The sequence below is a fragment of the Ascaphus truei genome, chromosome 4, assembly GCF_040206685.1.
Source record: "Ascaphus truei isolate aAscTru1 chromosome 4, aAscTru1.hap1, whole genome shotgun sequence".
NCBI lineage: Eukaryota > Metazoa > Chordata > Amphibia > Anura > Ascaphidae > Ascaphus > Ascaphus truei.
The window spans coordinates 92,175,377-92,203,369 of NC_134486.1; the positions used below are offsets into that span (position 1 = coordinate 92,175,377).

The 27,993-nt window shown below is 43.6% G+C and overlaps 1 long non-coding RNA gene across 1 annotated transcript; it reads left to right on the top strand.

Moving 5' to 3' along the window:
- The first annotated feature begins 70 nt into the window (after positions 1–70).
- LOC142491964 (uncharacterized) lies at positions 71–27,976 on the top strand. The gene is made up of 3 exons (XR_012800619.1): positions 71–303; positions 26,474–26,632; positions 27,359–27,976. It is a non-coding gene; the product is annotated as an uncharacterized LOC142491964 (long non-coding RNA).
- The last annotated feature ends 17 nt before the right edge of the window (positions 27,977–27,993 follow it).

Below are 27,993 nucleotides of genomic sequence, written 5' to 3' on the forward strand. Positions count from 1 at the left end.
TCTTAGTCAGGGGCTGGAGGGACCGACGCTTGTTCAGTGTGGTGGGGGAGATGTCCTGAAGCACAGTCAGGCGTATGCCCTCAAATTGTATGTTTGAGGAAGCCCGCGTGATTCTGCACAACTCGTCCTTAATTTTAAAATAATGTATTCTCAGGATCACGTCCCTTGGGGGGTTGCTGGGAAGGGGCTTGGACCTCAGGGCGCGATGACATCGGTCCAGCTGGAGCTCCGCAGGGGATTTATCCAGCAGCAAGGACTCCGTCCACCTGCCCACAAACTCCTCAACATCCAGGATCTCTTCAGGTATGCCTCTTAATCTTATGTTATTCCTCCTGTCTCTATTTTCTCTGTCTTCTTGTTTATCCTCCAGTTCTGTCAATCGTTGCTTTATTTGTGAGATCTCATGCCCTGTGTGTTTATGGCACTCCACTGATATGTCCATTCTTTGCTCCAGCTCATTTGTGCGATCTCCTATGCCCTGAATGTCCTTTCGCAACCCCTCCATCTCATTCCGAAAAAACTCCTTAATATCCATTAAGAATTTTGACATGTCCTTTCTTAGAACCGGCTGCATTTCAGCCTCCTCTTCACGCTCCCCTCTGTCCTGCGTGGAGTCTGTGTCAGAGCTCCCAGCCGGTGACATTGCTGGCTCCTCTCTGTTCCTTGGCTGCTCTGTGCTCCAGAAATAGGATCGCAGATCAATAGACTTTCTCTTTGTCTTTTGCGTGTTTGCACGCATTGTTGGCATCGCCGCCGCTTAGCCGATCAATTTGGTATGTTTTTCGATATGTTTAGTTGGGTATTTTATTGATTTTGTTATGATTTTGCGCCGGGAGCTGGCAGAACTGTCAAACTAAGCTGCCATCCCTGAGCCCGTCGCGAATGCTCCTCCGCATATAAGGTTTTAATGCGGTGGTACCTCACCCCAATGAAATTAGCCAAGTTCGTGCCGGGATCCTCCCCGCTGTGCCCTAGGCAGTGCGGGGGATCGGCCGACCTGTTACATATGCTGTGGTCCTGCCCGCGGATCTCCCCACTGTGGGACAAAATTAGAAATTGGATACGGAGGATCTTTGACCTCACTATTCCCCCGGACCCATGGCTGTTCCTCTTGAACAGACCATTAACGGGTCTGTCCAAAGCACACAATAAATTAATAGCACATTTTGCAATAGCAACGCGGAGCGAGATCGCAGCATTATGGAAACGCCCCGATATTCCATTCGGAATCACATGTGGTTTATTTGTCAAATGGAAAAGTTAACGAGTCTAGTTAACGACACTGGCACCAATTTTCTAAAAGTCTGGACGCCTTGGATGGCTCAGACAGATATCCCCGGGGTTGAGAGTAACACAATTTGGCTATGATAGTTATGGATGCGTTCTCCTTTGGGAGTGAGATCCCGAAATGAGATGAGTACACTGGCACACAGACAGGAAAGCTGTGGTGACGACCTGACCGAGACGATGTAGGAAAGGCAGCGAGGTGTCGATGGTGAATGGGAGATTGTGCCTGCAGCGGTGCCCCCCCTCCCCCCGCCCTACCTTTCCCTCCCCCCATCCCCCCCCCCCCCTTTTATTTTTATTTATTTTTTTCTTTTTCTTATTTTATTACTATTATCATTACGGTTATTATTGTTATTCCCGGCGGAGTAGGGCCTGAAAATTCGGGAATTTTCTCAAAGTATATAACTACTTACTGTTGAGATTACGCTTAAGATTACATGTATTGTGCATTATGCATTTTATCTCAAGTCTGATATATGCAATAAAATCTAAGTTACAAAAAAAAAAAGCATTACCCAACACAAGACATCATTAATTAAAAACAAAAATCAATCGCTAATTTTTTTTAAAAAATAAACAACAAAATGACAAACAATTACATCCACAGAATAAACACTGGGTCAGGGAAATCCTGTAACACAAATTCCTAGACTATGGCACGTAATAGACGATCCAAGGCACTACGGATTTAAGAAATTTATTTATCAAGCTAAGCACATTAGGGTGATTAGGGTGCCATTGAGTGCAATAGTGCAGCGGTGCGCAAACTGGGGGTCACGAGACTGCCTGCGGGGGGGCACGTGGTTTACAGAGGCCCCGCGTGCTTCCCAAAGGCACATAAATTAAGTGCCAGGGGAGCTGCACGGCCTCTGTAAACCTTTAATTACCTTGGCACCACAAGCGTTGCTATGGCAATGTGACATCATGACGCTGGAGCCGAGGTAAGTGGGGTTGAGGGGGGCGCGCGAGTGAGGTGACCACCGGCAGGTGTGCGCAGGGAAAAAATTTGCATCCCCCTGCTATAGTGGCTTATCAGGCCCATATTATTATATGGGTATGATGTACCACTATACTACTCAATGGGTACAGGGTGGGTATAGTGGGTCCAGGGTTGGTGGTTAGGCCTCCCGGGTGGGTAGCAGGGCAGGGTGGGTTAATCCCTTAATTACTATATCGGTTATTAACCGCTAAGGTGATTAAGGGACTAAGGGACATTAGAATGTATTTATTACTGTATGTATGATCTCTGGCAATGGAGGACAGGAACCTGCAGTATCCTGACGAGGATGCCCTTCATATTGGCTGTGGTAAGTAGAACTGTATTTATTTACTTTATTTATGCTGGCTAATGGTTGTGTTTAAGAATGGACAAATAATCTATTATCCATATCTGGATAATAGTTATTTTGCCCATTACTGTATTGTATGTGTTAGGGGGCAGGGGGGATGTGTGTTGTATATTGCTATGTTTATTGGGGGCAATTGTCCCCAATAAACATGCTATTGTGCCTTAACCCCTTCATTGCCTTAGCGGATAGCCGCTAAGGTAATGAAGCTGCTTTAATGTATTTTTATTAAAAGTGTGCGGGAGCAGGGGGTCCCCTGAGTTGAACCGCATTGATTTCTGCCTCAGGGACCCCCTGCTTCCCGAGTTACAGGCCCCGGTTTGGGACATCGGTGCCAGTGTCACCGCCATCTTTATAGAGCTCATGTCGCGTCTTGGACGCTATAAAGATGGCGGCGACATTAGGCCTCCGATGCCCAATACCGGGGCCTGTAACTCGGGAAGCAGGGGGTCTCTGAGGCAGAAATCAATGCGGTTCAGCTCAGGGACCCCCTGCTCCCGCACACTATTATTAAAATGTACATTAATGCAGCTTCATTACCATAGCAGATAGCCGCTAAGGTAAGGAATTATTGTTTATTGATATGTGTGTTTTGACACTAGTGTAGATGTGTAGGGGGTCTCCGGAGCTGAACCGCATTGGTTTCAGGTCCGGGGACCCCCTACTTCAGGAGATACAGGCCCCTTTATAGGGTGCCGGTATCCCCTGCAAAATGTAAATGTCCCGGTCACGTGACGCGGAAGATTTCAATGTGCAGGTGATACGGGCACCCCATAACGGGGCCTGTATCTCCTGAAGTAGGGGGTCCCCGGACCTGAAACCAATGTGGTTCAGCTCCGGAGACCCCCTGCTCATGTACACTATTATTAAAATGTATTTGTTTTGTGTACGATCGCCTGTAACAGCCTTGCATGGAGATGGCAAATCTCCATGCAAATGTTCAAGCGGCTTTTTTTTCTATCAGCTAGCGTACTTGACATACTTGAAAACGAGAGGTAACTCTCAATGTATTACTTCCTGGTAAAATATTTTAGAAATAAAATAAATAAATAAGTACGTAAAGTTTAAGAACGCTAGCAGGGGGGAAAAGCTTGCACGTACGATAAGCCAATTTTTGGCCCGTCCGAGAGAAAATGGGCTCACGGCCTTAGTGAATCGCGTCTCCGGCTTCACTTTGTATCAGATGTGATTTTTTATTTCAACCAGACGCAAAAGCACGGAGCTTAGTGCATAGCCCCCATAGAGTAATAAGTATAAAGTTTAAATACTTCAATAATAATAATATTTACTTGGTTATTTAGTTAAACCCTTTGGCCAAAGTGTCATAAGCCTGCATACAGTGGCGGCCAGCTTTAATCTAAGCCGGGAGCCACCGCGAGAATTTTTAAACTCGCGGACGGCGCGCGGCTCTTTTCGGCCGTTTTCGGACGGTTTCCCGCGCCTCGGGCGCTTTCAAATGATAAGCGCCATTAGTGCTTATCTTTTGAAGCGGCCGCCCCGCGGGAAACTGCGGGGAAACTCTGTTTAAATCGGAGAAAAAGCCCCGGTTTCATCGCGGCAAGCTTTAGAATAAAGCTGGCCGGGACAGTACCAAACGTCAAGGTACAGTACATACCAAACTTCAAGGTATAACCAAATTAATGCAAGTCCTAACACTAAAACTGTGAACCCTACCTTTTACCTCTGTATGAGGGGAAGCAACCACACTGAGTCATGTCCATTCAGCAATTCATTTCAACAGGAGGGGCCCCGCAGTCAGCAAGACGCCTTGGGCCCCGCAAAGGCTAAATGGGTTTTGCTGAGAGAGCAAAAAGCATATGTCAGACTGGGGACGGAGTTGTCAGCATTGCAGGTCATTCCACTTCAAAAGCAAGAACAATCTGGGCATTCTGGCCCCCTATGACATTAAAATAGAACTGACTTTTACATTGTACTGTATGTACAGAATTTATACCTCATCATCTATTATTCTCTTAGGATCATGTACATGATCTATTAAGTAGGCAGTTTTGCAGGAAGTCTATATTCAGTGTCTATCACTTTTTTTATATATACACCTTGTTTATTTATGATTGCTTGATGAGTACATGCTTGCATACAGATATAGCAAGACTTATTGTCCTTGGCACTGTGGACCAACCCGTCAAAATCCGCGGCCTGTCAGCGTCCCCCATAACAGTACATTTTGCTTCCCGGGATGATTAAAGCCAGGTTAATCGTCCCGGGCCAGACAGTCTATAATAGCTGTTCTGATGAGTCCCAGAGTGAAAAACTCTCTCTGTGTCTCCCCAAAGCAGTTCTTAAAGACTCTGGTCTGTCCTACTGTACCACTTGATGATGCAGATGCTCTAATATGGGCCTCTACTTCATGAGGGGGAACACTAGAGGACCTATTCTGTTCTTGGCCCCTACTCTTTTCAGTCTTCATCAATGATCTACCTACAGCTTGTAAGGGAGCTTCAATGCACATGTATGCAGATGACAATATCATACAGTATATGTACACAGCTCTAGTATCTCTGACCTTGAACACGTACTTCAATCTAATTTTTAGAGACTTCAAAACTGGATTTCCCAGGTTTTAAATACCTTTGTGTGAGAGGAGAATGTGAGAGAGAAGTCGTGTGACCCCTAGGTAGTGTGCTTGTGCTACTGGGTGTATGACAGTACTTCTGTAACCCTGTTTCCCTCGTCCTCTGGGAAGTACACTGGTTACTGCTTCTGTGTGGTGCTGAATCCTACCTGCGGTGTCAGGAAAAGCTGAGCTGGACAATGGTATGGGCAATGGGACAGGCTTTAGGGACATTTTCTTACTCACTCATGGTACAGCGCCTCCAGCCTGTAAGGAATCCGTTCCTGGTTTTGGCTGGAGCTCACTCTTGCAGAGTTGGTGAGCTCTTACACATACCTTCCCTTGGTTTTGCAAGCACTATCACCTGTGCTTGCAATCACTGCAACTCTGTCTCTCTGCTCTCGCATTGGAGGAATTCCCACACACCCCTGTCCTGGGATTGCCTATCTGCCCTTCTTATACTGGCCTTTCTCTGTGACTCATTGCTGAGCATAACCCAAGTTTCACTTGGATGTAACTGTGTTTGCCACAAGCTACTTTGCCTTAGCCTTGCCTTGTTCATGAGACCTACTGCATTCACCCCAGGCAGAGGTCTGCTTCCTGGTATATGTGCTGAAGCGCTGGATTCCCAGTGCCTGCCTTATCCTTTTCCTGAGACCTCCTGCATTCACCCCAAGCAGAGGTCTGCTTCCTGTTACCTGTGCTGAAGTGCTGGATTCTAAGTACCTCCTTGCCTTGTTCCTGGGACCTGCATTCTCCCTTTGCAGAGACCTTATCATGGGCCGCTCCCGCTCCTCACGCAGAGGCCATTCCCGCACTTCAGCTCCTATGCCGAAGCAGTGTGCACCTGACTTCCTATTGCCAAACTCCAGCCTGGACATTGACTACCCTACCGTCTCCAACCCTGACCCTGGCGTGTCAATGGATTACCCTGGCCTCTCCAACCCCGACCCTGCTACAAATGACTACGAACTGCGCAATCCAGAACCGGCTTTGTGGTCTAAGGTCGGTGTATTCACATCCCCACCTCAGCCCCGCGGTGTAAGGAATCCGCTCCACGGTTTACTGGTTGCCTTACCTTGCAGACCGGTGCAGTTCTGGAACAGCTCTCCTGAGGTTTGCTGCAGCCTGGATTCACTCACCAAAGCAATACACACTCCCTCTGGTATCTACTGCAGCTGTGCAACCTTTCACTGCAACCTATACTTGCATTCACTCATTAGGAGCAGTACCTTCACACCCCCGCCGGGGATTGGCCCGCTGGCCTTTAAGTACTGTCTTCCCATAATGCTCCCTGCCGAGCATAGTCCTAACTGGATGTCACTACTGTTTTGCCACAAGCTCTCGCTTGTTCTCCTATGCTGATACCAGGTTCCGCCCTGCGTCCTTCAGCTTCCTTCAAGCCGCTTGTTCTCCTATGCTGATACCAGGTTCCGCCCTGCGTCCTTCAGCTCCCTTCAAGCCGCTGGTTCTCCTATGCTGATACGGAGGTATCCCCTGCGTCCTTCAGCTTCTGTTCTCCTGTGCTGAAGCAGAGGTTTCGTCCCTGCGTCCTTCAGCCTCCTGGATTCCTGCACTGAAGCGGATGTTTCGTCCCTGCGTTCTTCAGTCTCCTGGTTTCCTGCACTGAAGCGGAGGTTTCCCTGTGTATCTTCAGCTTCCTGGTTCCTGGGGCCTACTCTTTCCCTAATCTAGAGAGGCCGTGTCCTGGTTCCTGCGCTGAAACAGAGGATTCCCCAGCCCGCTCAGGACTCTTGCGCTGTGCACGGGTTTACCCGTGCAGCTAGGCGGTGTGTATATCTGGTCTGTCTTCCACCTCCTGAGACCAGTACCATGGGCCATGGTCGCCGCACGTGCAGAGGCCACCCCCGCGCTCCTAAGCTGAAGCGGGGCTTTCCTGATTCCCTGTTGCCGAACTCCTGCTTGGACAATGTTTATCCTGACGTCTCCTGTCCTTACCCTGGCTTGTACAACGACGATGCTGACTTCTCCAATCCTGATCCTGCTACATATGACTACGAACTGCGCAATCCGGATCAGCCTGCGCGGTCTCAGGTCGGTGCTTTTACAACCCCACCTCAGCCTCGCGGTCTGACCCTGGTTTGTGGCGAGCAGAACCCTGACACGCGGTCCAGTCCTTGTTTGTGGTGAGCACGTTCGTTACACAGCCATGATAGAATCCCAGGATGTGGGATATCAGTTCCCATCACTGCAGATGTCTCCCTCCTGCCCAGTAACTGACAACTAGGCAGAGGGCTGTGTGAACAAGCAGCTTTATTCAGGGCATCACACAGCATCTTCATCAGCTTTGGCTTTTGCATATGTCCCAGGACTTCTGGACGGTGCTTTGTCTCTTCACTTCTCTTCTCCAGGTGGTCTTAGGCTAGCCAGCCCAAGTGAACAAGCTTACCCCGCAATGGGGGACTCACTGTTCCCACCATCCATCACCCTCCTTCACCCTAGCCAGGGATCAGGGAAGGGCTCATCCACCTCCTCAGTCCCTGAGGGGCATATGGGAACTCCTTCTATCTCCTCACTCCATGAGGAGCTAAAAGGAACTGCTTCTACCTCCTCATTCCATGAGGAGCTAAGAGGAACTGCTTCTACCTCCTCACTCCATGAGGAGCTAAGAGGAACTGCATCTACTTCCTCACTCCATGAGGAGCTAAGAGGAACTACTTCTACCTCCTCACTCCATGAGGAACTGCTCACTAACTTTAGCCTGCTCCCCTTAGAAACTTCTGGAAGGGGCGGGCTCATGGACTGTACCCACCTACAAGGGGCTGTATACAGGTCATGAGACACCACCTACATTCCTTCACTTTCTGGGGAAGCAGGAAAGGGGGTCAAGGGCCCACAGATTAACCTGCTAATGCCTGGATCCTAACAGGACTTACATAGCAGATACACTATGTGGGGAGAAACGGGTACAGCTGGACATACACTGTTAAACTTCTATGGGGATATAATACATGGTACAGTACTCCAAACTCACCTTATAAACTAGACACCCTCTACAACTCAATATTCCACTTTGTCTTCCAATATAACTACAACACACGACACTGAAATGCTCAAAGAACTAGATTGGCCATCACTTGAGTCTAGGGGCAACGTTTTTCTTTCCTGTCTTGCCTTCAAATACTTTCTGGGCAAGCAACCCACCTATCTAAATAAGCTCCTCACCCTTGCTCCATGCAGCACTTATCAGCTGAGATCTGACTCCAACAGACTGTTCACAGTCCCAAGGTTCAACACAGTGTCTGGCCGCTCCACCTTCTCTTATCGTGCACCTCACAAACAGACTCTCAAAGACGCTTCCAGTCTAAGTTCTTTTAAAACTAAAGCTCTCTCATATTTTAATCTGTTTGAAACTGTTACATTGGCCTATAACTTATATTCTCTTTAACTGTTCATGTAGTGTCATTATATATTATGTATAATCCTGTTCACTTAATGTAACATTGTACTGTATGTTTAACTATGTATTTGTCATCATATCTCTGTGCCCAGGACATACTTGAAAACAAGAGGTAACTCTCAATGTATTACTTCCTGGTAAAACATTTGATACATAAATAAATACTGTACAGTAACCTCTTAATTACCTTAGTGGGTAGTAACCACATAAGTAATTAAGGTATTAACCGCTCCGGTAACCCCCTCCCCGGGAGGCCTAACCACCCGCCCTTTGACAAGTACCCCTTCACCCACTTCCTATATCCCAATAACACCCCACCCCCAACCCCAGTACACACAGTAATGAGCAATAACCCTTTTACCCAAATCTGGACATTGAGAGCAGTAAGTCGTGCTACATCTGTATCAAAGGTGAGTTTCCTTTCATTTTTATTATTGTCTTAAAGAGACATAAAAAATGATTACATCTTTTGAGAAAACAATTATTTATTACCATTTCATTATTCCTTTTGCTTATGCTGCTGATACATAGTATTTACATACTACGTATTACATACATTTAGTATTTTTAGAACAAAATCTATTACTTATATTTAGTATACAGCAATGTATTCCCCCCCTAGTATCTGATGAATTTTCCTGTACTCTGTGGTATAGTAGCCATAAGTTTGTCATCATTTTCTTTACTTCCTCACCTTAATTTAGTATTTTATTTCCATTTACAGCACATCTTGTCCTCAAAAAGAAGATTCAGTTATTTATTTTAACAGTTGAAATTGCTGCAAGTGATTTAACTGTCATTTAATTTGATTCCTCTCTTCTGTCTGTGGAGAAATATGTTTAATGTACTGGAAATTATGTTAATAAGAAAAATCATTATCTCATTTAATGAAATAAATACACAAATATTTCAAAATAAAATAAAGAGGCAATCTTAAATGTGGAAAGTCTCTTAAGGTTTGCATAAAATAAACAAATAGGAAAATTTATGAATACATTGAAATATAGTAACAAAATTAGCCCTACTCTTCATGGAAGGAAAATAAAGCACAGTATCTATAACGCATATCACCTAACCAATGCAAAAAAACAAAAATTGCATTTTTCAAAAGCAAATTATAGCCTATGTTAAAAAAATTAAGAAGCAAATATGCTAAGCAAATAGTAAAAATAAAAATGTAATAAACACATTTTTACCAGTCTCTAATAAGTTTCTATTATCTAAAGACTATGGACCATAATTACAAAGGGTTTCTACTCTATAAGACACCTTTTGGGAAGAAACATTACAGCCTATTCACTTGAATTGACTGTTACTTGGTGTCTTCCAACACTAGAAGGTGTTTTGTGGAATAACATTGCTTCACAAATAGGGACTTCCTACTAATAAGATAAAGCAATGTCCACTGCGCAAAGCTCTCTATAAGTTCTTCAGAACCGACTTGAATGCATGTAATTACCTGGAATCCCTGACTGCAGTGGAAGCATTCCACGCTAAGAAATAATGGAGAAAGACAGGTCTGTGGAACTGTCTAAAACGTGAATGTGCTGCTACGTATCCACATCACTCAAAAAACAAGGAGAAACTTCCAATTGTAATCATAAATATCAGTATATGATGAAAAAACACCAACATGGCATAATACACACGCAGGGTAGTCACGTGACTGACGTTGTGATGTCAGACGTAACTACGGATATTTAAAGGTAGAGGTGAGTGAAGTTTATGAGACAGTTGATAGGAACACACGACCCAGGAGATGGTGTGAGGCTGAGCAGTGTGCCAGAAAAGAGCAGTGGATGCTAAATGACCTCACCTCCGGGACTGGACCGGTGTACCATACCTGAATGAACAAGAGGAACTATCTAAAAGGGAAGTACTGTTTCTGGGTGAAAACAGGCCTCAAGAAAGGCCATAGTGCCCGATACGTGCCCCCTAATACTGTACTTTGGGCATTATTTGTTTTTAGTAGCTATCAGCTGCTCAGGTTTATAGTGTTTGGAGTACCCCACACTGATAAGACCCCTTAAGGTCGAAACGGCTGTCTGTGGGTGGGTTTACTGGCTATGCATCTTAACCCTGCATGTTAAAAATAGTTTTGAAGCAAAAAGTGGCACTGTGTGCTCATTTGCATGTCATTTCCCAGAATCCCTTGCTGCAGTGGAAGTGCTGGGTGATAATGGTGAAAGGCAGGGTTGCAGACCTGTCTAAGACATGCAAATGAGCATACAGTAATATTTCCATTTGCTATATGCTTTGCTGTGGAGGGTTTTTGTCACTTTTTTTTTACTCACCATAACTTAACTAAGTATGGTAAAACCCATCCTCATTGCTTCATTTTTGCATAAACACACAAATAATCAGATGATTACATAAAGCCCCCTGTAAATGCACTCTAGGTAGGTGACATTATAGGAACAATGTCATTATTAGGAGGCCACAAAATACACTGGCGACACACTTTATTCGAGCTCGGCTAGTCCCACGAATTCGGGTATACCCGGGTGTATTGAGGTTTGTGACTGTTTTCTGCCCGAGTGCATTGAGGTATTTTCTAGGCAGGGATTGAAGCATTTTATTCCCGCTAGCTGCAATACTGCACAGTATATATATATATATACTGCATTACAATTCATGAATTTATGCCATCTGGTAGACACGCGAAGCATTGCAGCCTATTAAATCCTAATCATTATCATTTAACAGATCAGCCGCCCGTCAGCCAGGCATGAACCCAGGCTGGGAAGGCAAACGCAACGGGGCTTGTCAGAGGTGAGGAGCGGCGCATTCCAGGTATCTGCCAGGTACATACTGGGTATTTGCTCGAATAAAGTGTGTCGGTGCAGTAGCCTATTCCCTAAATAGGGTAAGCCGCAAAGGTCACACTCAAATGAAAATAAAAAACTTTTAATCAATAATGTTAAAAATGACGAGACATCATAAAAATGCATACACAATGCATGATAAAATCCCCAAATGTGTATAGGCACGAGAACTGTCAGGGAACTAACAATGTCCAAAGCCACAGAGTAAGCTGACGCAACGCTGCGTGAATCCACACAGTATGTGTGTGGTTGCGTTCCAAAATATTTAAATAATAAATGGTCCGCTGCAGTGAAGTAATGGAGTATAAAAAGACCCTCAGTGAGGTAGTATACAACCTGATTTGACTCGCTAGCGTGCCGACAGCTGAGGTTCCAGGAAGTGACCGGAGCTGATCGTGCCTACTCCCACAAGCCGCGTGGATGTCAGCGTAATGACGTCACGCGTACCCCGATGTACGTTTCGCGCGTCACAGCGCGCTTTCTCAAGGAGGAGGAGTAACAAACATGGTATGGTTAGACCTTATATACACCTCCCTGGAGAGGAGGGGTGGACAACGGATGCGAGAAAGTCATGTACTCGCATCATAGGGAACACATAAGCCCTGACATAACAGAAAAGGAATCAATGGGAGGGAGGGGAAGGGGCGGAGGCGGGGTGGGAGGGGGCAAAGGGAAGGGGAGGGATAGGACAAGGACACACAAATGATTACCATAATGGCTCTATTAGAAGCATGCGCACATTGGTAACTGACATATAGCAGTAAGTCAGTTTAGAAATACCAGAATAGAAGTGATGTAATCGTATAGACCAATAAAGTACATCAGCTCAGGCACACATAAATAACCTGAGTATGGTAGACACAAGGCAAAAAAGGCAAAATAAGCAAGGATGCTCATTAGAGAGATATATATATATGTATAGTGTAGGATTGGGCTACTCTAGGCGAAGCCGCCTAAAAAGTCAAAACGGCTCCTACTAAGCTGATGTTACTAAATCCTATATACCTGGTTCCCTCTAACCCCATTTACAGAAACGAGGAAAAAATAAAGCCTTCATTAAGGCCATGTGGTGCCAGTGTCTTCAGTGCATGTATCCATCGGCATTCACATTGGCGTAGTTTCATTTCCCAGTTGCCCTTGCGTGGTCCCCAGGGTACATGAGCTATACCAATAAAACCAAGATTGGATGAGTCCCCCTGATGTTCATCATTTATGTGCCTGGCAACTGGTGTATCAAGTTTATTCCTGATGGAACCAAGGTGTTCTAAAATGCGCACCTTGAATGCCCTATGAGTTTCACCAACGTATTGTTTACCACAGGAGCATTGGATGAGATATACAACTCCTGTGGTAAGACAATTTATGAAATCTTTGATGGTATAGGTTTGATGTAACGTTGAATCCGTGAACGTTTTGGTGACTGATAGATGGGCAGCGTCCGCAAGTGTATGTCCCATTGGGTTTGTTACCCAACCATGTGCGTGAAGGTCTAGTTTGGAAATGACTTTTGACCAGGCGATCGCGAAGATTGCGCGCTCTGCGGCTAGTCATATTAGGTGTTGTTTGTAATATATTGGCCAAATCCTCATCTTGAAGCAAGATGTGCCAGTGCTTGGTTAGGATTTGGCGAATAGACTGCCATTGGTTGCAGTAGGTGCCAATAAAGCGTATGGTTTGTGATTTGTTGTCAGTAAATCTAATATGATCAGTCAGTAGGCTAGGTCTAGGTGTGTTTAATGATCTATGATAAGCTTTTTTCACTATTGTTTTGGAGTATCCTCTGTCCAAAAATCGCTTCGTGAGGTCTTTAGACTGAATCTTAAACTCACTCAAACTAGAGCAGTTGCGCTTAAGGCGTAGAATTTGTCCTGTAGGGATATTGTTAATAAGTGATTTTGGATGGTGACTGTCTGCTTTTAAGAGACTATTTGTTGCCGTGGGTTTACGGTAAATTGTTGTCTCTAGTCAACCATCCAGTTGTTTCGAGATTTTAATATCCAGAAAATTAATACTGACCTTTTGTATGTCGTATGTGAGTTTTAAATTATGCGCGTTATGATTAAGTTTATCCATGAACTCGACCAAGAGTTTCTCTGTGCCGTTCCACAGTACCAGCACGTCATCAATGTACCGTGACCAGAGATCTATGTGATCTGTGTACATAGAATAATCCTCCATGAACACCACGGTTTCCTCCCACCAGCCCAGATAGAGATTGGCATAGGTGGGAGCACACGCGGTGCCCATGGCGGTACCTTGAATTTGGTGGTAGATCTTTGAGTTAAATAAAAAGACATTTTTGGTCAAGACAAAATTCAATAGCTGCAAAACAAAATCATGTGCCCGTGCATGGGTGTCTCTAGCTCGGAGAAAATGTTCCACAGCTTTAAGTCCAGATGAATGAGGTATACTTGTGTATAGACTCTCTACATCAATCCCTACTAATAGGGTGTCTTTGTCCACGGTAACATCCTCCAGTCGCAACAAAGCTGCCTTAGTGTCCCTAAGGTGCGACGGAAGGGATTCCACAAAGGGGCGTAGAAAGGTATCGAGATAGATACTTGCGTTGGAAGTTCACTCCTCTCCCACTGCCCTCCTTCTCATCTACATCTAACGCTCCAGTAAGTCAGACTTTTTTAGGCCTTTCTGGTCCAGACTACATTCCCCCAGGACACAAAAGACCAGGAGGGGGGCAGGCTCTAAAGGTAAGGGACAGAGCAGTTTGGGGTTACAAGGACCAGGGGATGAGGAGACCTTACAGACGCAGCCGATACCACCGTCACAGGTAAAAATCTTTTCGGTTAAATCACTCACTGCTGAACATATTGGGGTCTTCTCCAGAGGATTGACATTTTGCCCCACTAATCAGGCTGACATTTTTGAGAACATAAAGGACCTTAACCTTTTTGCCCGAAAACTGTCCCTTCACGTTTTCTTTAAACGTAGACAAAGACTTTCAAGCATGAACACACCGTTAGAGAATTTTGATACAAGAGACTTTGCTCTTCTTGAAGTATTACAAGAACTTGAACAAGAAAACACTAGAAACCCTGGTGAGGGACCATTCACACAACTGCATAACAAATCAAGATTTACACCATCATTGCAAACGTGTACAAACGTGGATGTCTTTACTCAGTTAGTAGCCAATGATTTCATCAATTTGACAAATAATTCCAAAAACTTCAACCTAAACTTTAAGGAGTACCAAGCACTCAAAGATCTTGAGAATGATGATACCATCACAATAAAACCATCAGACAAAGGTGGTAACGTGGTAATCTTGGATACATCTTCCTATGTCAAAGAATGTATCAGGCTACTTTCTGATAAACACTGTTATAAAGTACTATCATCAGACCCAACTGACATCTTCCTTACTGAATTATCCGCCATTCTTAAATCTGGCTTGGAAAATAAGGTGATTATAAAATCAGAATCTGAGTTTGTCTATATCAAACATCCTCCACTGGCAACGTTTTACCACCTTCCAAAAGTACACAAAGGCTCCTACCCTCCACCAGGCAGGCCCATAGTGTCCGGCGTTGGAAATCTTACTTCCAACGCAAGTATCTATCTCGATACCTTTCTACGCCCCTTTGTGGAATCCCTTCCGTCGCATCTTAGGGACACTAAGGCAGCTTTATTGCGACTGGAGGATGTTACTGTGGACAAAGACACCCTATTAGTAGGGATTGATGTAGAGAGTCTATACACAAGTATACCTCATTCATCTGGACTTAAAGCTGTGGAACATTTTCTCCGGGCTAGAGACACCCATGCACGGGCACATAATGATTTTGTTTTGCAGCTATTGAATTTTGTCTTGACCAAAAATGTCTTTTTATTTAACTCAAAGATCTACCACCAAATTCAAGGTACCGCCATGGGCACCGTGTGTGCTCCCACCTATGCCAATCTCTATCTGGGCTGGTGGGAGGAAACCGTGGTGTTCATGGAGGATTATTCTATGTACACAGATCACATAGATCTCTGGTCACGGTACATTGATGACGTGCTGGTACTGTGGAACGGCACAGAGAAACTCTTGGTCGAGTTCATGGATAAACTGAATCATAACGCGCATAATTTAAAACTCACATACGACATACAAAAGGTCAGTATTAATTTTCTGGATATTAAAATCTCGAAACAACTGGATGGTCGACTAGAGACAACAATTTACCGTAAACCCACGGCAACAAATAGTCTCTTAAAAGCAGACAGTCACCATCCAAAATCACTTATTAACAATATCCCTACAGGACAATTTCTACGCCTTAAGCGCAACTGCTCTAGTTTGAGCGAGTTTAAGATTCAGTCTAAAGACCTCACGAAGCGATTTTTGGACAGAGGATACTCCAAAACAATAGTGAAAATAGCTTATCATAGATCATTAAACACACCTAGACCTAGCCTACTGACTGATCGTATTAGATTTACTGACAACAAATCACAAACCATACGCTTTATTGGCACCTACTGCAACCAATGGCAGTCTATTCGCCAAATCCCAACCAAGCACTGGCACATCTTGCTTCAAGATGAGGATTTAGTCAATATATTACAAACAACACCTAATATGACTAGCCGCAGAGCGCGCAATCTTCGCGATCGCCTGGTCAAAAGTCATTTCCAAACTAGACCTTCACGCACATGGTTGGGTAACAAACCCAATGGGACATACACTTGCGGACGCTGCCCATCTATCAGAGTCACCAAAACGTTCACGGATTCAACGTTACATCAAACCTATACCATCAAAGATTTCATAAATTGTCTTACCACAGGAGTTGTATATCTCATCCAATGCTCCTGTGGTAAACAATACGTTGGTGAAACTCATAGGGCATTCAAGGTGCGCATTTTAGAACACCTTGGTTCCATCAGGAATAAACTTGATACACCAGTTGCCAGGTACATAAATGACGAACATCAGGGGGACTCATCCAATCTTGGTTTTATTGGTATAGCTCATGTACCCTGGGGACCACGCAAGGGCAACTGGGACATGAAACTACGCCAATGCGAATGCCGATGGATACATGCACTGAAGACACTGGCACCACATGGCCTTAATGAAGGCTTTATTTTTTCCTCATTTCTGTAAATGGGGTTAGAGGGAACCAGGTATATAGGATTTAGTAACATCAGCTTAGTAGGAGCCGTTTTGACTTTTTAGGCGGCTTCGCCTAGAGTAGTCCAATCCTACACTATACATATATATATCTCTCTAATGAGCATTCTTGCTTATTGTGCCTTTTTTGCCTTGTGTCTACCATACTCAGGTTATTTATGTGTGCCTGAGCTGATGTACTTTATTGGTCTATACGATTACATCACTTCTATTCTGGTATTTCTAAACTGACTTACTGCTATATGTCAGTTACCAATGTGCGCATGCTTCTAATAGAGCCATTATGGTAATCATTTGTGTGTCCTTGTCCTATCCCTTCCCTTGCCCCCTCCCACCCCGCCTCCGCCCCTTCCCCTCCCTCCCATTGATTCCTTTTCTGTTATGTCAGGGCTTATGTGTTCCCTATGATGCGAGTACATGACTTTCTCGCATCCGTTGTCCGCCCCTCCCCTCCAGGGAGGTGTATATAAGGTCTAACCATACCATGTTTGTTACTCCTCCCCCTTGAGAAAGCGCGCTGTGACGCGCGAAACGTACGTCGGGGTACGCGTGACGTCATTACGCTGACGTCCACGCGGCTTGTGGGAGTAGGCACGATCAGCTCCGGTCACTTCCTGGAACCTCAGCTGTCGGCATGCTAGCGAGTCAAATCAGGTTGTATACTACCTCACTGGGGGTCTTTTTATACTCCATTACTTCACTGCAGCGGACCATTTATTATTTAAATATTTTGGAACGCAACCACACACATACTGTGTGGATTCACGCAGCGTTGCGTCAGCTTACTCTGTGGCTTTGGACATTGTTAGTTCCCTGACAGTTCTCGTGCCTATACACATTTGGGGATTTTATCATGCATTGTGTATGCATTTTTATGGTGTCTCATCGTTTTTAACATTATTGATTAAAAGTTTTTTATTTTCATTTGAGTGTGACCTTTGCGGCTTACCCTATTTAGGGAATAGGCTATTTAGTGGCCTCCTAATAGATGACATTGTTCCTATAATGTCACCTACCTAGAGTGCAATTACAGGGGGCTTTATGTAATCATCTGATTATTTGTGTGTTTTTGCTCTGCGTTCTCCCTTGCACCAGGTAGTCTACCCTTATACTTTATGTGTGTTTGTGTGGTGAAGCGACGTGCCCCCTGTGTATCTTTTCATTTTTGCATAGCCAGTATAACCAACCCCACACGGATGAGACCCATTAAGGTCGAAACGGCTGTTTGTGGGTGGGTGGGTTTACTGGCTATGCATCTTAACCCTGGCTGTGCTCAAAGCTGTGACCATGCAGCAAGCTTAAGCCTATAGGGAACCATGTTAAAAATGGTTTTGAAGCAATAAGTGGCATTTGCATGTCATTTCCCAGAATCCCTTGCTGCAGTGGAAGTGCTGTGTGCTGGGTGATAATGGTTAAATGCGGGGTTGCAGACCTGTCTAAAACATGCAAATGAGCATACAGTAATATTTCCATTTGCTATATGCTTTGCTGTGGAGGGTTTTTGTCACTTTTTTTACTCACCATAACATAACTATATGTATATACATACATACATACATACATACATACTGTACATACATACATACATACATACATACATAAATACATAGATACATATGTCAATGCATGGCGTTTGTTTTCTTGGCCACAGGGTTCCAATACAAAGAATATGTAGAAAATAAAAAAGGAAAAAAAGATAACAAATAGTTTAATATCGTATGTTCACACAAATGTTAAATTCCTCCATTAATCTGTAGTGTTTACACTAACAATTTCGGAGCTTGTCAACTTATCTGTTACAGAGCAGCTTTCTAGCAATTCTCTTGCCCCCTGCTCTTTTTTACACCCTGACTACCAATACTTACATCTAAATATGCATACTTTTCTGTGGGGTTATTTATCTGCTCCTCCATCATCATCTTTGGTTACCTGTTTGGCCTCTCCCCATGAGTGTAATCCAAATAGTTACCATTTAAAGTTATATGCAATTTAAACACAAAACTCAAGCGCTCAAAATTGTGAGTGTAAACACTACAGAGTAAGCAAATAATTTAACATCTGTGTGAACATATTACACTATTTGTGGTCTTTTTTACTTTTTTAAATTCTACATATTCCTTGATTGGAACCCTGTGCCCAAGAGAAGAAACGTCAAACATTGACTTTTCTGGGTTTAGAAAGAACACTTTTTTTAGGCAGCATTCCATCTTGTTTCCATTAAGAGGCATTTCATGGTTATTAACCCATTTGCCACATTTTTTGTAATTTGATCATATCCCATTTGACCACTTTATATCTAATTCCACAGGGTCACTGATTAGTTTGTAGCTCTATTCTGTATTTTTTTTTGTCAATATGTAAATGAATTATGCTTGTCAAATATGTTTCTGTTATTTATTCAATAGTAAATATTTAATGCATATGAGAGATGCAGTACCTACAATACAATCATCCATTATGAACTGTTGATATTTTAGAGGCATTCTTGCAATTTTTAAATGTAGAATATTTGTGGCTAACTGTATGTTATAACGGTTTGTAAAGTGGCTCTTTCTCTCAAGTGTAAGCTTTAGTTATTGGTTAATCTGCTGAGATATGCTTTGCCACAGATCTGATTGAAAAAAACTGACAAAACATTACGAGTCCCAATTTCTAACAAAACGACACTTTAAAAATGCTATATGTTTCTCTTTTAAAGTGGTGAAATACAGAGCCCCACATTGTTTTTAATGCTAAGTACATATGTACGGTAGCAGACGTTATTGCACCTGTCATCAAGCAATTTACCGCAGTTGTGAATTTTACAGGGCAATTTGTCTTATTGAGAGATTTGCAATACAATTAAATAGAGCCACAATTTGCAAAATTGCGTGATTTGTTAACATGACACATAATTGAGTGCTTTACTTCATCATAACGGGTGCAATAACATCTGCTACATCTGTAGTTTCTGATTCGCCTATTAAGAACAGATGGAACCATTTGTCATTTCGGGAGGTGTATCCACCCCCCCACAACTCCTCCCCAACCACCACTCCCCCTTCCCGCCCGCCCTCCCCCATACATTTTTCTCGCAGCTGACACACTTATGCGTCGTGGCCGGGACAATGGAGTTTTAGCTTTGGTTGCAATACCCCGCAAAAATCTTCAATATCTAAAGTAAATGCAATGTAACCCATCCCTTATTCCTGTTTATTTCATATGATACAATATGTGTAATGGTATTTAAATGCAAAACACCACATATTCTGCTAAAAACTTCAGATGTCTAAAAAGCATTTTAAAATCTGAATTTTTTTGTTATGTAGCCCTTTTTCTGAACCCTCCCAAAGGAACTACTGGTTGCTGTACAACACCTGCGGCTCCAGGAGATCTGAGCCTCCGCTAGCTGGGAGCCTGGGGTAACACTCATACACTTACTTAGCGCAGCGCCTCCACTTACCCAGGATCCCCGTGATGTGAGATTCCCCTGGGCAAGAAATACATACACACACTTGTAATGCAACCAACTTTACTGTATTAACGATAATGCAGAGTAACCTTATCACTCTATAATGCAACAGGTAACCTTAGTGGCCCGGCCACTCTCATCAGGAGTAACGTGTCCGTCCCCTCACAGCGTGCCCCACACACCGTGTCCATGTATGATACTATATGGTATAGGCTCAGTCTTGTAACCACTCGCTCAGTGTTCCTACAAAGAGTTTAGCCTAAGGTGGGATCAGCGCCTGATGACCGGTGTTGGTGCACTTGATGATATAGTACCTGCCGAGCACTCCAGTGCTCGGATCTGCAACTGCTTCACAAAGGATCCGTCGAGTTACGGCCCGACATCCAGGATCCACCGTCCGGGGAGACCCCACCAAGATGGCCTCTGCAGCCGCAACGAAGAGCAACGCCCAACCTTCTGCACGGGTGCGCAGCATCAATGGAGTCCCTATCTGAGTCCGTGAACTAACGTGACACTCGCTATACTATAGGCCGTCCCTACAGCACAGCAACCTTGGATGGCTTTAGGGGAAACTCCTAGGGCCTATGGGGTAGCCTATCCTATGCAGGTGGGTCACTGACCCCCTGCACCCACACTACCTCTCCCGTACCCACCCGGGTCCCCTCTGGCTAACTTCTCCCTAACCTCTGCAGCAAACACACTGCACACACACTCAACCTGCAACAACCCACTGCACTGCACACACTGTGCCTACTTGTCAGCGCTCACAGCACTACCAGCCGTGACACTGACAAGACTGCACCCTCACACACCTAAGGGCAGAGTCCCTAACCTATGGGCCCTCCCTCAGTACCTACCCCCTACCCTGGTGGGGATTGGGGCCTGCATGGGATCTGGGGAATTACCTTACCTGGTGTAGGAGCCACTTGCTCCCTACACCCTTCCTTCTCCTTCCTGCTCCCAGCTTCAACTGCCAAACGTGGTCCCCGCAACATTGTAGCCTTCCTCCACAGGAGAAGCTGCAAAACCCTATTTGCTGGCTGGCTGCACGTGATGTGGGTGAAAGGGCAATCCCCAGAGGCTGCTTGGAATTGTAGTCCACTCAGGACCTGTTTAGCATTGGTACCGCGTGCGCTACCCTTACTGCGCCTGCGTGACCAACGCGCACTCGCGCAACCTGTCATGGCGGCCCCCGCTAGCTGGGTGTGCCGCAGAGCCTCGGAGCGCTACATGGGGGGTCTCTGGGGCTGAAAAGAGACCGGGGTTACATTTAGATAACAGGAAATGACATTATGAAAAAAATAATATTACACATTTCTTCACCCTTCTTCCAAATGTACAATCTTCTTAATTTGGCATCTTATACTGGCTGGCTGGCTCTTGAACATTTTCACCTGTAAATAGAGAATATTGTATATTAATAATCGCAAATAAATACAGTATTCTAGTACGTGAATTACATGTGTGGTACAGTAAGCATGTGTGTTTAAGGGTGTCATTTCACCTGCATTTTCTAAAGCCACACTATTCAGAAAGAATAAAAATCTGCAAATAATCAAGAGTACATATACAAACAGATGCAATTTAGTGGCTGAGTAACCGTAAAGTAATTTCATAATATTTTTGACAAAATAATTAAATTAACTTTATTAATCAGATAAAATTAAACAATGTACCTCATCATGTAAACAGAGCAATAAGTTAAATAAAAAGTCAAGGGGGGGTATTCATTAAACTGTAATGGCAGTTTTAGTGCAATGGTGCAACTGTACATTGGGTTATAAATCTTTTGCATATGGGTTCTCTAATTATAAGATTGGCTGAGGCTGTATATTTTGCCATTGAAAATTATGCCATTTGACTTCCCATACACACAGCAAACAGTCAGGGCAACTCAGCTTCTTAAATCTTTTTTTTACACACCACACCTTCAGTTTCCATTCTTCCAAGATACTTGGGGCAGAAATCTTCAAACCTTTTGCATAAGAAAGAAAGTACACCCCCTTTGAATTCCATGGTTTTACATATCAGGACATAATAACAATCATCTGTTCCTTAGCAGGTCTTAAAATTAGGTAAATACAACCTCAGATGAACAACACATGACATATTACACAGTGTCATGATTTATTTAACAAAAATAAAGCCAAAATGGAGATCCATGTGTGAAAAACTAAATACGCCTTATGATTCAATAGCTTGTAGAATCACCTTTCGCAGCAATAACTTGAAGTAATCGTTTTCTGTAGGACTTTATCAGTCTCTCACATCGTTGTGGAGGAATTTTGGCCCACTCTTCTTTACAACGTTACTTCAGTTCATTGAGGTTTGCGGGCATTTGTATATGCACAGCTCTCTTAAGGTCCCACCACAGCATTTCAATCGGGTTGAGGTCTGGACTTTGACTGGGCCATTACAACACCTTGATTCTTTTCTTTTTCAGCCATTCTGTTGTAGATTTGCTGGTGTGCTTGGGATCATTGTCCTGTTGCATGACCAAATTTCGGCCAAGCTTTAGCTGTCGGACAGATGGCCTAACATTTTTCTCTAAAATACTTTGGTGTACAGAGGAGTTCATGGTTGACTCAATGACTGCAAGTTTCTCAGGTCCTGTGCCTGCAAAACAAGCCCAAATCATCACCCCTCCAACACCGTGCTTGACAGTTGGTATGAGGTGTTTGTGCCGATATGCTGTGTTTGGTTTTCGCCAAACGTGGCGCTGTGCATTATGGCCAAACATCTCCACTTTGGTCTCGTCTGTCCAAAGGACATTGTTCCAGAAGTTATGTGGTTTGTTCAGAAGCAACTTTGCAAACCTAAGCCGTGCTGTCATGTTCTTTTTAGAGCGAAGAGTCTTTCTCCTGGCAACCCTTCCAAACAAACAATACTTGTTCAGTGTTTTTCTAATTGTACTGTCATGAACTTTAACATTTAACATGCTAACTGAGGCCTGTAGAGTCTGAGACACACACTTGAATGCTCCAGACCAGCAAACTGCTAAAAGGTCGGCTTTTATAGAGGTGGTCACATTTGCTGATCAATTAATCAAGGGCATTTGATTAGAAGCACCTGTCTGCTACTTAGCATCTTAATTCCTATGGAAGCAGTAAGGGTATACTTAGTTTTTCACACATAGCTTCTCCATTTTGGCTTTATTTTTGTTAAATAAATCATGACACGGTGTAATATGTCATGTGTTGTTGTTCATCTGAGGTTGTATTTACCTAATTTTTAGACCTGCTAAGGAACAGATGATTGTTATTATGTCCTGATATATATATATATATATATATATATATATATATATATATATATATATATATATATATACAGATGGAGAAGGCCCATGTATGGGCCTTATATCCTTCCAGTAACACAGTTCTTCTGTGCTCTGGTTCCTTGGAAATGCCACAAGTTAAAACAGTGGCTGGGCTGCATGGGGCCTTCTTCAAATGTTCCTGTAAGCAAAAAGAGAGAAGGGGATGGGGGAGCACTGGTGGAGTAAAAAATATATAATGCAATCTGATTCAGGTGTGTAAGACTCTGAAAAGTGGATGGTGTGGATCTAAAATAATATAAACACTCACACGGCCTTGTGCAAATGCTTGCGCATCAAGGTATCTTTTACGTCCTCGCTTCTTTTCCTTGTAGATTCAGTCTCCGATTCTCGTCAGGGCTATTCTTTTCTTGATGTGATGTCTCTCGTCTATTTTGTTCCTCTCCTTTTTCTTGCGTGTGGTGTCACCCTCAGAAGAAATACATGGGGATGTGAACCGCAAAATAACAAAATAATACAAACAGGAATTAGCACAAGTTAATAAAAATCAAAATACAGATTTTTAAAACACTCACACGGACATGTGTGGGTGCACTCAGGGGGGAAGGTATCTTGACCTCCAACGGGATTTCTCTATTTCAAAATGCCAGCTGACACTCTGTGGCGAGTGGTGGGGGGTAAGGAAATGAAAGGAGAATATATATATATATATATGAAAATATTACTCACACGGCCAAGTGTGAGTGCACCCTTGGAAAAGGTATCTTGTTTGTTCTGGCCGGCGTCCCTGGATAAAGCCTTGTGCCAGCCTCTGATGATGTTTTCTCTCTCCCAGTGCGATGTGGAAATTTAACAGCCCAGAATGTTGAGGCCAAAACTCTTTATTTAAGAAACAAATAAACAACAAACTCACCGCTCACTCAACTCATGAGCTGCGGTGTCAGGGTGGGATAAAAAGGCCAGTCTTTAGGGGATGTTTAACGGGGCTCGTGGGGCTGCTGTGGGACTCCCTCCGCGTCCGGGTGGAGTTCTGCACTTCCCGTGTCCCGCTCCCTACGGTGGCCGCAACAAGTCAAAAAGGTTGGGGGATTTTGAGCTCAAAATCCCCCAACCTTTTTGACTTGTTGCGGCCACCGTAGGGAGCGGGACACGGGAAGTGCAGAACTCCACCCGGACGCGGAGGGAGTCCTACAGCAGCCCCACGAGCCCCGTTAAACATCCCCTAAAGACTGGCCTTTTTATCCCACCCTGACACCGCAGCTCACGAGTTGAGTGAGCGGTGAGTTTGTTGTTTATTTGTTTCTTAAATAAAGAGTTTTGGCCTCAACATTCTGGGCTGTTAAATTTCCACATCGCACTGGGAGAGAGAAAACATCATCAGAGGCTGGCACAAGGCTTTATCCAGGGACGCCGGCCAGAACAAACAAGATACCTTTTCCAAGGGTGCACTCACACTTGGCCGTGTGTGTAATATTTTCATATATATATATATATATTTTCATTTCCTTACCCCCCACCACTCGCCACAGAGTGTCAGCTGGCATTTTGAAATAGAGAGATCCCGTTGGAGGTCAAGATACCTTCCCCCCTGAGTGCACCCACACATGCCCGTGTGAGTGTTTTAAAAATCTGTATTTTGATTTTTATTAACTTGTGCTAATTCCTGTTTGTATTATTTTGTTATTTTGCGGTTCACATCCCCATGTATTTCTTCTGAGGGTGACACCACACGCAAGAAAAAGGAGAGGAACAAAACAGACGAGAGACATCACATCAAGAAAAGAATAGCCCTGACGAGAATCGGAGACTGAATCTACAAGGAAAAGAAGCGAGGACGTAAAAGATACCTTGATGCGCAAGCATTTGCACAAGGCCATGTGAGTGTTTATATTATTTTAGATCCACACCATCCACTTTTCAGAGTCTTAAACACCTGAATCAGATTGCATTATATATTTTTTACTCCACCAGTGCTCCCCCATCCCCTTCTCTCTTTTTGCTTACTTTTGAAGGATCCTGGGTAGATCCTACTTTGGGGTCTTTAGAGTCACAAGAGGAAAAGAACCAGAGGGAAAACCTTGTCCACCATCAAGGTTTTTTACTTTATTACACCCTTATCCGCCTTTGAACAATTCATAGGTAGCGCCCGGGCATTTCTGTTCTAAAATGTTCCTGTACCTGTTTGCCTTCATTTTTTTGTGGTGCTTCTGCACCAGCTCTCCCTACAGTAATTGTCAGGGACACTCCTTGAAACGTAGCTAAACATATATTTTGTACTTTCTCCTTGATAATAATTCCCAAATCTCAATGTACTTTGTATTATTTAGTTGCTAGAAAGTTTTAAAATGTTTCTGGTTCGAACTTTACAATGTTCACATATATGGACTTTTATAAATGGCCTCATGTTTTGGGTCAGAAATTAACACCCACAGAAAGTTTCAGCTTAAATTGTCTATCCTTTCCTCGGGCGTACCAATGGAACTTTGAATATGCTAAAAAAAAAAAAAACAGGGCATACAGTAAGTGTAATATCCACCAATGAAGTTGAATTTTACTAGCTATGAGTGCTGAATTTTAAGGTTACAAAATAGATATCCATTGGGGATATGCTAGTAGACAGTTACAGTGGTGCAAACCATCAGCTTGTTTAGCTCAAACTGCTAAAACTGTTGCTTAGAAAAGAAATGGTTATGAGTTCTAGTCCTGTTATATCTGACACTAGTATACCATTCAAGTCACTAGGTTCCTTAGACTTGTCAACTCAGTATAGTTCTTCAGGAGATCCTACTAGGAAGTGCAGGATATTACTTTTTTTAAATATACTTTGCATAACCATTAGCATATCTTCCAGGGAACCTCGGGGAATGCTCCTTTTTCAGTATAGGTGTTTGTCCCTAATTTATTTGGAGGGAACTTTGAGGGGATATATAAACTACAAATGGAGATTCTACTAAATTCACCTCCTTTTTTTTTTTTGGTACCCAATTTGCTGACGGATTCTGGTGGGCAAATCGTATTTGGTCAAAATCAGTGGTGGAAATCTGTGGATCGAATTCAGACAAGTCCACCATCTCTTCCTGCCGCTGATTGTGCACAGGTACCTGAACAGAGGAGGAAACTGGGCTTAATTAACAAAATGTCTTACTTTGTGTTGCAGAGCATGGACCATATGGTGATGCACAGGGATGGTTTCTATTCACTTGTGGTGGACTGCTGCAAAAGAGACCAAGACATCTGAAGGAATCCTATTCTCCTCCAATCAATACTGAGATGGTGAAAATCCCATACAGCCCAAACATACCATCCTGCTCATTCAGTGAGGATGACTTTGTGCCTCTGACCGACTGTGCTACTGAGAATGATAACTTGCAAGAAAGTGGCATTCCAAGAGCTGTTCCCTGTGCCTGTTTTCCAAGTCACACCTGTGAAAACTGAACCACGGAGGCGTAAACGCACCTTTACATATTCAATATATATCTATTATCTGATATTCCTGGAAAGCACCCTATAATACATTTCTCATAGTAATTATACTTACAGTACCCCATCTACCAATTTAGGATGGGTTAGAGCAAAGTTTGTCTGGCCTGGCGGTTTAGGGGATCAATTAGATGGCAACCCTCTTTCCATAATACCCAGGGAAACTGCATTTATATGCTATGCGCTGCAGGGGACAGCCACTTCAAATTAATATTCCAACCTCATGTACCTTTTCAATGTTATGCCGAGTGGACAGACGTGAAATTTGGTGGTTACTTTGGCAAGACGGCTTTAACGCACAATTTGAAGAGAGCTATTTTAGATGAAAATAGGAATAAGTATAAATACTAGTGCATGTAGTCTGCAGAATTCAAGAATGTGAAAAACACAATTAATGAACTTTTACAGTATCAAAGGACTGTGGACTGGAGTAATCAGTGACTAAATCTGACTGATGAAAACATGATTTTTTTAATACATGCAGTTTTTTGGTATCATTTAGTCCGGGTGCTTGCATTTGTTACACCATTTTTTAATCCTTGTTTTCAACCATGTTTTGCAGATTTTGAAGGTTGATCAACGTCAACACATTGTTCGTGTAGAAACCACATCCAGCAAGACAGAACATCACTATTGGATAATTAAGGTAATGGGAGATAGAGGACCTGGAGAACAGGAACATGGAAAGCAATGCTCCAATAGAAAAAGCGCCCTGCGTGTGAAACATGTCAGAGGACTACCTTTGTGCAACTCAATGTTGCTAGTGGTTCCGGTTTGTGAATAAATTACCTATCATCAACTTTCCCTATCTGGATCCCCGTTTTTTACTATTGGAGTAAGTGCTTTCCATATTCCTGTTCTCCAGGTCTTCTATCTTCTATTGCATTGTAGAGATTGCACGCTCATGGAGGTCGGAATATACGCTCCCAGGTCGGGTGAAGTGAGTAGCTTATGGCCATTGTGACCATTATTTATGCTGGCAGGGTTCTCTCTACATTACATTTTATAGAAAGCAACAGATCCAGTTAGTCATTCGTTGGATCAGCAGGGTGTAAAACACAAACCGTATTTACAGCCAGGTAGTGTAAACTATATATTAAACCAAAATACAGTATTTCCCTAGTTTACATACAGAGTGTAACATAAGTGGTGGGTACTGGGGGGAGGGAAATGTTGAAGGTTGGTGAGGGTTGTTTC